This window comes from Battus philenor, unplaced genomic scaffold, assembly GCF_028537555.1.
Source record: "Battus philenor isolate CCGP_79_NKW_IND1 unplaced genomic scaffold, ilBatPhil1.0.hap1 SCAF_25, whole genome shotgun sequence".
NCBI classification, from domain to species: Eukaryota; Metazoa; Arthropoda; class Insecta; order Lepidoptera; family Papilionidae; genus Battus; species Battus philenor.
In genome coordinates this window covers 3,203,690-3,214,674 of record NW_027181688.1, presented here as the reverse complement: position 1 = coordinate 3,214,674, position 10,985 = coordinate 3,203,690, and the positions used below count along the sequence as shown (strand labels likewise).

The following is a 10,985-nucleotide window of genomic DNA, read 5'->3' as shown; positions in this document are numbered from 1 at the left end:
CGAACGGAACGGAACGGCCGATACTGTCCCTCGTCTCACCGCGCATATACCTAAGGCGCGGCATAGAGGTTGCGGTAGCACTTTAATAAAACTTTTTGTATGTAATATATGTGCACAATATATGTACCAGTTATATGTAATGTTGAATTGGAGTTGTCTTTAAAAGACAATTCTAAACCGTAATATTTTAAATTGCGTCAATTATTTTAATCATCCAAAGAATTAATATGTAAATATCATTTAGGCAACACTATATCTATTTTTATGACAATAATCCATTGTATTTTTATGTATTAGAATAATTGTCTATGTTAGTAGATTTGTTTATCGCACTTATGTACATTTGTTCATGTATGGTATCTTAAAATGTATAAGGCTTTTATAATATACCTCTTAATAATTTGAAATATTTTTGTTGTGATAATTATATGCAATTTTGTATCTAAAACTCTGATGTATTTTGTTAACGCTATTGTGTAACCTAACAGTATAGTGGTGGAAGTCTGGAACGTGGATGCTTTTTTGTAAACAGGGTGATTGGTTATTGGTGTAACAGCTTTCACACCTATTTTCAATCCCCTGTATTAATTGACCACTAAAGTATGTTACATTAATGATTTTTTCTATTGAAATGCGACACGCCAATAACTTCTGATAGTACATAGTATTAAGAAACAAATAGTAAATAATTTTAATATGTAGTAATCCCAATTTTGAAATGATTTCTTTTTTACTTTATTATAATTTATTTTTGGATAGGGTGAGACATGCATTAATTGTCAGCAAATGCTTTTACATCTTTCAACAATCACCAGGCAATAAGAGGCTTTTAGAATCGACGAATTTTAATTACGATTTTATTATTTTTTGACATGATAATAACATGCAGTTTTATATGTAATTTAAGTTTATTTTATGTTTGATGTTTCACTGACGCCATTTTGTATTAACAAACGTGTACAGTTTGATGTTTTGCGTGTGGATACATTTTGATATGCACATTTATTATAAGCATATATAGGCTACAATGACTGCGACAAAAACATTTATTCGGGCTTGCTTTCTCGTATATTAAAGTGTCCATGCCATATCTAGGTGACAGGAAATTCCATACCTTTTGTCAATGCAATGTGTTCATTTTTTCAGCCATTATTTATAATTGTGGTCTCCCACGGTTAATCCCCGCATACCGCATTATGTTATTGTGACGATCGTCGAAATATCCAGTACAAAGGAGATCGCAACATAAGATCCAAAGAACGAATTCGAAACTAGTCAGTCAGGACTGAAGGCGCGACATTTAAAATGGATAGGAAAGTTAATTAAGACAAAAAAAGTTTTTTGGGTTCTATTATACGTAGCTCCCTTTATTGCAGCTTGCAGGTGGTTAGATCAGATATAGGCTAGCACTCCGATAGCTGGTGTTTCTTCACCGCACGTTCACTGACGATAGTCGACATTTTAACGGGTGTAGAAATGAAGAATAGTTTGCGGTGTGAACTCTAAGGGCATTCGCGAAGTTATGACGCATAGCGAAATTCCGCGTGCAAAATAGTATTTATCTGGTGTTTATTCAAGGCGCCGACTATTTTAAACTTTTGAGTCGTCACTAAACACATCTCTTTTGTAAAAGATACATTTTAATTCGTTTCCCATCCTGACACGTCACTTTATTTTAACTGCCACGTATAGAGAAAATCTTTTTATGCACTCTTATTTCCTTTAACGTCTAGATGTTTTATTTCTTTACTACAACCGTGAGAGACTATAACTGGCGCCCAACATGGGCCCGAGTCGGGTACGAAGCTGCCTTTCTTAATGCCCTTAGCGACATCGATATTCATTTCTTGAACTATAGAAAAAAATATTTAAATTCACACCTAGTAGCCTAAATAACACCACGCTACCATAATCCTATAATAGTGGATTTGTAATTAACAGAGTCACTTCGACATAAGAAAGCAAGCCTGACTGATTTAAAATAATAACAATTATTGTTCTAGTCGCTTAACATGGCAGCATTGATTTTTTTCGTTTTTGAAATGATGTACAAAGTTATACACTTTTAGCTCGAGTCAGATTAAAATGGAGGTAAGTGTAATTTAAGGCAGGTTTTGATTGTTCAAGTAACGAGTTACGGGAAAGACCCGGATAATTAGTAACAATTATTACTATTTTGCGACTAATGCTAAGTATGTATGTGTGAGAAGTACGTTTCTAAAGCAATAACTAGTTTATATGTGCTATGTATGTAACTGAATTGTGTACAACGCTGTATGTTTCTTGTATGTTGTAAATTATGATAATATAAAATTGGTGATATGTGTATATGTGTTTTATTTCCCGTTATATAGTCCATCATAGCTTAGAGTCTCAGCTGCAGGATCTTCACTGCTAGACTCCATATATTTCCAATATCACCGGTTGGAAGTGGCCAGTATTCCGATCCGATGATGTTAACAAGATCTCCTCTCCTGGCTTTGTGGGTAGACCGATAATAGAAATTTTGGATGACAACAATTCAATAAACTGAACAGAGTATGCTTCCGGACAAAGCAACCACAATAGTACAAGCCAAACAAATCCACAACTAATAAAGACTGCGCTATTTCGGCCGAAAAAGACGTCAGCCATCTTGAACGTGAAAAATACGTACAAGAACGCAACACCCACTAAAAGAAACTTGCTGTTACTGGAGTTTCGACTACTTCACCCAGCGCTAACGCTTTACGAATTGCTAGTAATGTTAGCCAACCCACCGAGTCAAGGTACAGCCCTATCTGGCGTCTTTTAGTTGGCATGCCAAACGGGTATCGAGCGTCAGGAATCCGTGTGCTAGGTGACTTCATGGAACGTTCGTGTATTGACTTAAGAGCTCGCAGGCCTACTAATCTAATTCAATATGACATACATGACCCCTTTGAGATATATGTTCAGATGGCAAGAAAAAGCGGATAGCTTTGGCGCCAAATTTTAAATAACGAGTTAAATAAATTTTAATAAGAATATTTTTTCTTCATATGTTACATCACTTGTAAGTAAATAACTACTGCATATTTTTAATATAAATTAATTTTTAACACAGTTCCTTATTATGATTTATTGCCTTTTTTACAATTTGAAGTATATTTCAATACGCTTGAATGGGCATCAAATTATTTTTTACCCGTCGCGTTCAGAATCCTAAAATGGTTCAGTATGTGTTATATAAAAAGATACGTCATTGGTGGAGATGAGCGTGTATCCTAGAACCGATCCTTGGAGCATTTCGGTTTCGTCTTATGTATACGAGTCGGTCAGGCGTTCCGTACTCATACGATTTATGTGCAAGTCAGTTATTAAGAATTTGTCGCGGTTTATATATCCCTCAAGAGGCTGAATGTTAAATTACCTTTGTTTTATTTTTATTTTTAAGTTCTTCTATGACAGATGTCAATGGTAGAATGTCAAGAATGTATAATAGTAAAAATATGAAGGCGCATTTTGTTATTTTTAATTACTAAACGACTTTTTAATTAATATACGAATGATTAATAGTCTATTGTTTCAACCTCGCTTCCTCGCAACCTTTTTCAATGTATGGGACATTAAGTTAACTAAATTACTTACTCAAATAATGTTCACTGTTCCTTCTTGCTACCCGATCACGCCAACGTCTGCTTTAAACAATTCAACTTCCCGAGATCCTGTTCCACCACAAGCTTTGTGTCACTATCAGATATATAGGAGACGACTGTTACGTTGTAAATTTAAACTGAAACGTTTTGACGTGCGGTGTATAAATCTTGTTAGGAAAAACTGGCGTAACTGAAAGTTGAATATTTCTTTATTGAATTTTTTAAAAAATACTGCGTAATGTCATTCGTTTTATTGCGTATTAGCTTGATCATCGAATATATCTAAAAGGTAGATATCAAACAAGTGTGTTCAAACCAAACGTTTTATTTGTAATTTAAATTAAATTATTAATTGTTTTTTTTGATTAGACTATGTGCTAAAAACCGTTTGTTCCTTCTACTTTTATTAGAAGTTGTCTGTATTTTTTTAATTAATATTCATTATTAGAGATTATTTTTTAATATAGGTGATAGCTACGCTATAGATGTCAGGTATATAGACGTCTTAATTTTTGAAATACATTATTATTAACACGTACAGAACTTGGGTACCAAATTTTTATTTATGTGGAGTTGCGCGACAAAGCCTAGACCAAACATCGCGCTTTCGAGTCGCTCTGCGTACGAAAAGTTGCAGTTACGAGAAAAGTTTTCCGATTTTAATGAATTCTATATCAAAAGATGCGTAAAAATGTCAGCAGTACTATAATGAAAAAAACTATTAAAATCGATTGTAATTGACATTTTTACATCCGAGAAGCACCCAAACACAGATATTATTCATTCATACTGATTTTAAAAATATATGCGGACGCGCTTTGTTTATGTTTCGTCGGGACAATCGCATTTGGCAAAATTAGATTTCTGCTCTGGATCGCTACATTCGGACTTCTTCCAACATAAAACAAACAGCACAAACTCATCGAGACATATTTTCATCTCATGTAACTACTAAGCGGGAACGGGTACTGCAAGCAGTTCCTGCTCCGTTTTGAAATAATGAACGCCAGTCTATTTGACAGCTCTATAGTATATAGAGATTTTTTATTACTTACTCGGCCCTGTTCCGATTCGAATCCAAAAGACGTAACTACGTGACGCATTCTGAAAACCTTAAAAAATATCGGACTTTCTCAAGAATGAATCTACTGTAGAATCTTTTGATGAGTATACCCGGCACATTGTTTTACACATGAAAGCATTTAACGCGTCTGTGGCACTTTGACAGTGACTTCAAATAAAATAAAAGAAATAAATATATGTTTACTGTATTATATGTTAACTGATTCTTTTTCCTAAAAGAAAAATTATATACAATAAAAGGCTGTTGAGTGACTTGTAGCTGGAAGGATAAAGATGCGTATCAAATAGCGGCAATTCCTCTCCCTGTCTGCGCTCAGTAAATGCGAAAAAATACACTGTGAACAAAACACTCTAGCGATACAAATGAGAATTAATAATTTAACAAAAAGTTCTAACAGATGGATTGTAAACATTTCTGTATAAACAGCTGCCGAGATTGGTGACTTAAATTGAGATACTTGGCTTTTTTTCTATAGTTTTTTTCATACCTGCAAGCGTGCTGCGCAGCTGCACGTGCACAGGGCAAATTTAGTTAAGCTATAAATAGCTTTATGTAAGATGAACATAGAGTTCATTTCGGCGACACTGCCCCACAATTAAAGGGTTCCTGAGAGTGTATGAAATAGGTCGACACTGTAGATCTAAAGTTATGCGTTAGAAAATTATTGAATTATTCAATACTGACACCACATTATTAACAAGCGATTTACAATTTTGAGTTTTCTAAACATTTATGTCTAAATTATTATTTTCAAACCAATGAACAATACGTGAAATAGCAATACTAGTCGTAAATACATGCAAACATATATACACACATATATATACATATAATAAAAAGCGGCCAAGACTGAAACCTTGGGGTATACCCATGTTTAGGTTAGAATGAGTAGACTTAGAATTATTTACATCAAGTCTGGACTCTTTAACAGTAAGAAGGAAGTAAATCACAGTGATTAAGTTTCTTAATGTCTGATGGTCTACACAATTAAAACACCCCAATTGCATTCTGCGACTTTTCCATGCATGGTGCATCAGCTTCAGTTTTTAATTTGCCTTTGGAGAAACCATATGGTTCATCTTGCATGATTTTTTTTCTGCAAACAAATTCTGACATTTCAAAAATATTTTTTTTTCAAAAATCATACTATTTATAATAGTTATAGTCTAAAGCAACCTATGAAGAAAGGCAATAATTTACTTAATTTCATTAAATGTGGGAATATAAGAATCTCAATAAATTTATTGAAAATTAAGGATAATTTTGGGCCAATACCATTCAAAGTGCTAAGTAGTTTATCACGTTCAAAGAATTTTGTCACGGCTTCAGCACAAATGTTACATTGAAGTTAAGCGACGAACGGAAGAGTGACAAAGGTGTACTGGTTGGAGTGAAAAGGGCGAATCGAAATTACCGTTGGTTATATAGAAACAAGCTTAGTTGTTTTTTGATTGTAATATTGTTCAGCTACTACAATATTACACATTGTTATTTGTGTTAACTTGGCCTCATATAAAACACCAGATAATGTTATACACAAATATATTTTTATATAGACGTATTTTTAAATAAGAGACCAAAGTATTTAATAAATATTTAAGTAATAAAAGATGTGTAATTCACATAATAGATGGCGCTATTCGCAATCATGTATATGTTGGGACCAAATTAAATCGGTAGATGGCGTTGAAAACTTGCTTGAGCGAAGCCTAGTACGAGCTGCATCGCGATGTTGAGATTTTCCCAAAATGCATGACTACCGCAGCGCCGGCGCGTTTCGTTATCGCTTCTCGGCCTTTTGGCTAAGATCAAAGTGTAGTATCTGTTCTTTTCAGCTTAATATCTGAAAGTTCCCGCACTGCGGGACCAGTATATTAAACTGATTTTTGTAAAACGACGGGATGTTCGGGGCTCGCTCCACTCCCGTCACGGGTCGGCCCGGCATTGCAGTGCCGCCGGGATCGGCCCACATATCAATAATGACACATCTTCTATTGATGGATTGCTATCGCAGCCATCAGTAAAGTATCGGTCTGAACTAAGGATTTAGACTGTTTCCACCTAGTCCAATACCGATAAATACAGGGGTAGATTAATGTTCATCAGAGATAAGAATTATGACAATCGCATAACACCATACAAATTGTATTATGAAAGATCATTTTGTAAAGAGATTCAGCTTAGTGGTAATAACTATATTAACCCTTTTTATTTATCCCTTAGTAATATTACATACCTGTAAGGGGGGAATATTATGACAAGGAGAAAGGTGTTGACATGACATGGGCGTTAGGTTTCGAGTCCGCGTACGAAAAGTTGCAGTTGCAAGAAAAGTTTCTGATTTTGATGAAATATATTAATAGACCCGCAAAAATGTTAACAGTATCTTTATGAAAATACTTAAAGTTGATGTTTAATTGATCTTTCTACGTCCGAAAACAGATATTTCTCATTCATACTGAACTTAAAAATATGTGCGGGACGCATTTTGTTTATATTTCGTCGGGACAATCGCATTTGGCAAAATTGATTTCTGCTCCGGATCGCTACACCGTAGTAATCCTTCAAATAAACTACACAAACTCATCGAAACATTTTTTTAACTCATGTAACTACTAAGCGGGGAGCATTATAAAATAATCAACAACGCCTGCCCATGTAACAGCTCTATAGGAGAGATTTTTTATTACTTACTCGGCCACTGTTCCCGATTCGAATCCAAAAGACAACCACGTGACACTGCGTAAACCTAAAAAATACCAGATTTCCTCAAGAAAAAAATTTGTTTTAATCCTCAGGACATTTAACGTGTCTGTAGCACCCCTCATTAGATAATCCGACTCCTTAGCATTCGAGGACGTCGACAAGGTTGAATGCCTGGCCGACAGCTTAGAGCAACAATGCACAGACTCATCTTTGACAGTGAACTCTATCCATTGCGTACGGTCGAAATTGAGGTTCGGATCAAATCGGCGCTCCCGCCGAGCGGATCGGAACTCCCTCCTGTCTCCTTTGAAGAGTTCGTAGACCTTATAAAAGTTCTTAAAAATAAATCAACCCCGGGAACTGATGGCATATCCAATAGAGTCCTAAAACTCCTCCCTCCTCACCTTTTTCTCCTACTGGTCTCCATCTTCAACTCCCTTATCGCCAGCTGCTCTTTTCCAGATATCTGGAAGGAAGCGATGGTGGTAGGGATTCCGAGGCCTGGCAAACCAAGGAATCGCCCGTCATCTTGTCGCCCTATTAGCCACCTGAACACCTTGGTGAAGCTATACAAACGCGTGCTTCTCAAACGGCTTAAAGACGTCGCTCATAAGCAAAAGCTCATCCCGGACGAATAGTTCGGATTCCGGAACCACCACTCGTGCGTCCATCAAGCACACAGTTTCACGGAATCCATTCTCAACGGCTTTGCACGAAGGAAGCCTAGAGACACAGGCGCTATCTTGTTCGACATCGCCAAGGCCTTCGACATAGTCTTGCCGGATACTGGTTAAGATCATACGAGCCTTCTTGTCGAACCGCACTTTTCGCTATCGAGGGGAAGGCGTCCTCTCTACTCCCCGTCCCATTCGAGCAGGCGTCCCTCAAGGATCCTCTCTCCGCTACTCTTTTCGCTATTCACCAGCGTTATACCGAAAGATAGCAAGGTGCAACTTGCGCTCTTCGCGGACGACACCGCACTCTACACCACCAGTACAGAACGCGCATTAATTTCACGTCATTTCCAAGCCGCGGCCATCCGCCTAGGTAAGTGGTTTAGGAAATGGAGAATAGACGTTAATCCTGACATAAGCCACGCTATTATATTTTTGCGTCGATTTTCGACCCCTCGGGTACGTAAGCGCAAGCGTCTCGCCGACTGGGGCACCCCCACACTCTTCGACCGGCCTATCCCTTGGAAGGATTCGGTCAAATACTTCGAGGTCACCTTCGACTGCGAACTATCATTTAAAAAATATTTTCGCCAAGTTTATAAAAAGCCTCTCGCATCCTCAGTAGGCTTTACCCTATCATTTGTTTTTCAAACAAAATGTCCCTTAGGCACAAGCTGCACTTGTACAAGGCTTGCGTAAGACCAGTTTTTTCTTAGGCGAGCGTTGTATTCGCGCACGCCACACCCACCAACATTAATACTCTATAGACGCTCCAAAACTGCTTAACCCGGATAGCAACGTTGACTTCCATAGCGACCTCAAACTCCTCACCGTCCAAGATTTCTTTCTGGCTTGCTCAAAAACTTACTTCGAGTCGGCCTCCGCACACCCGTCATACCCGTCAAATATAGCCAATCTATAATAAGAGGGTGGGGCTACAATACACCTTTTATATCTCTAAACATAATGAGAAAATAACTGTGCCTCAACTTTTTAATATATAATAGCTAGCGCCTCATCGTTTTAGCCTTATCGTTTTTAAATCTAATGGTCACACTATAGGATATGACACTGCGTTATGTAGTTAACGAACCAAACTATTTCATGATTTCAAGCTTTTCAAGTTTCAATTTTTATAAAAAGTTTGGTTACTTGGTTTTCTAAGACGTCTTAAGCATTGAAGCAGTTTACGAATGCGTTAGGGTATTTCGTACCGAAGTAATAAAAAGGAATAATAGATGGCGCTGTTCACAATCATGTACACGTTATGACCAAATTAAGTCGGCAGATGGCGTTAAACACTTTCTTGATTTTAACCTTGTACGAGCTGCATCGCGATGTTGAGATTTTCCCAAAATGAACCACCACCGCAGTGCCGGCGCGTTTCGTCATCGCTTCTCGGCCTTTTGGCTAAGATCAAAGTGTAGTATCTGTTCTTTTCAGCTTAATATCTGAAAGTTCCCGCACTGCGGGACCAGTATATTAAACTGATTTTTGTAAAACGACGGGATGTTCGGGGCTCGCTCCACTCCCGTCACGGGTCGGCCCGACATTGCAGTGCCGCCGGGAACGGCCCACTTATTAATATTGACACATCTCAACGGATTGCTATTGCGGGGTCATCAGTAAAGTATTGGACTGAATTAAGAATTTAGACCGCTTCCACCTAGTCCAAAACCGAAATAAATATATACATGGGTAAATTAATATTCATCAGAGATAAGAATTATGACAATCACACCATACAATTGTATTTTTTTTTATTAATTCTATTTGTATCGTTAATGTTTTTTCACAATATTTTTTTTCGCTTTTACTAATCGCAGAGTTGGGAGAGGGTTGCCGCTATTTGATACGGATCTTTCTTCTCCCAGCTGCGCGGCACGACAGCGTTTTCTAATTGTTTACAAATTTTCTTACACAATTTTCTCTTATGGGGTAAGTGTAAATACAGCTAATATTTATACACATTAACAATACAATTTGAAAGTTTTACTCAATAATAATATTAGTTGGTATATTATTTTATTTCAAGTCGCTGCCCAAGCGCTACAGACCGTTAAATGCCTTGAGACTAAGGACATCGTGCCGGGCAAACTCATCAAAAGATTCTGCTGTAGATTTTTTCGTGAGAAGGTCTGGTAAGTTGAACGGAGGTGTATTAAGGTTTTCACATAAGGTCACGTGGTTACGTCCTTTGGATTCGAATCGGGAGCAGTGTCTGAGTAAGTGATAAAAAGTCTGTACTGTGGAGTCGTCACATGAGCAAGTCTCATTATCGATTATTTTTAAACGGTGCAGGTACTGCTTGCAGTACCCGTGCCCGCTTAGTAGTTGTGTGAGATGGGAAGATGTCTTGAAGAGTTTTCGCAGTTTGTTTATGTCGGTGAGTTTCGAAAGCAGTCCTATGGTATGTCGACCCTGTGCCGAGCTCTCGTATCTCATACAATTCTATTATGAAAGAAGATTTTATAAAACTAAAGGGATTCAGCTTAGTGGTAACAACAATATTGAACTTTTTTATTTATCCCTTAGTAATATTACATGCCTGTTAGGGAATAATATGACAAGGAGAAAGAAGATATTGACATGACAAGAGCGTTTGGTTCTCGAGTCGTTCCGCGTACGTTGTAGTTGTTATAAAAGAACTTTTTATTTTTTTGACTTATCGTTTTACAAAAGACGGATTAGATGACACGAAGAATGATGAACACAGTTTGTTGAAAAGACACGAAGAAAACATTCGGCATAGAAAAGCCATGATTTTGCTGTAAAATTGTATAAACACTACACAACTACTGCGTAAAAGCTAAACTTGTAGTCAGTAATATAAAATTTAAGCATTGTCTCAAATTCGACTTTCTTCGCTTTTTTGTTTGCGATTTAAATTATTGCTGTCATTAA

General features: G+C 37.1%; 2 non-coding genes across 2 annotated transcripts; both read left to right on the top strand.

The window, feature by feature from the left end:
* The first annotated feature begins 6,483 nt into the window (after positions 1-6,483).
* On the top strand, positions 6,484-6,676 carry LOC137925052 (U2 spliceosomal RNA). Its single transcript, XR_011107635.1, has one exon. It is a non-coding gene; the product is annotated as a U2 spliceosomal RNA (small nuclear RNA).
* Positions 6,677-9,471: 2,795 nt separating this feature from the next.
* LOC137925054 (U2 spliceosomal RNA) lies at positions 9,472-9,664 on the top strand. Its single transcript, XR_011107637.1, has one exon. It is a non-coding gene; the product is annotated as a U2 spliceosomal RNA (small nuclear RNA).
* The last annotated feature ends 1,321 nt before the right edge of the window (positions 9,665-10,985 follow it).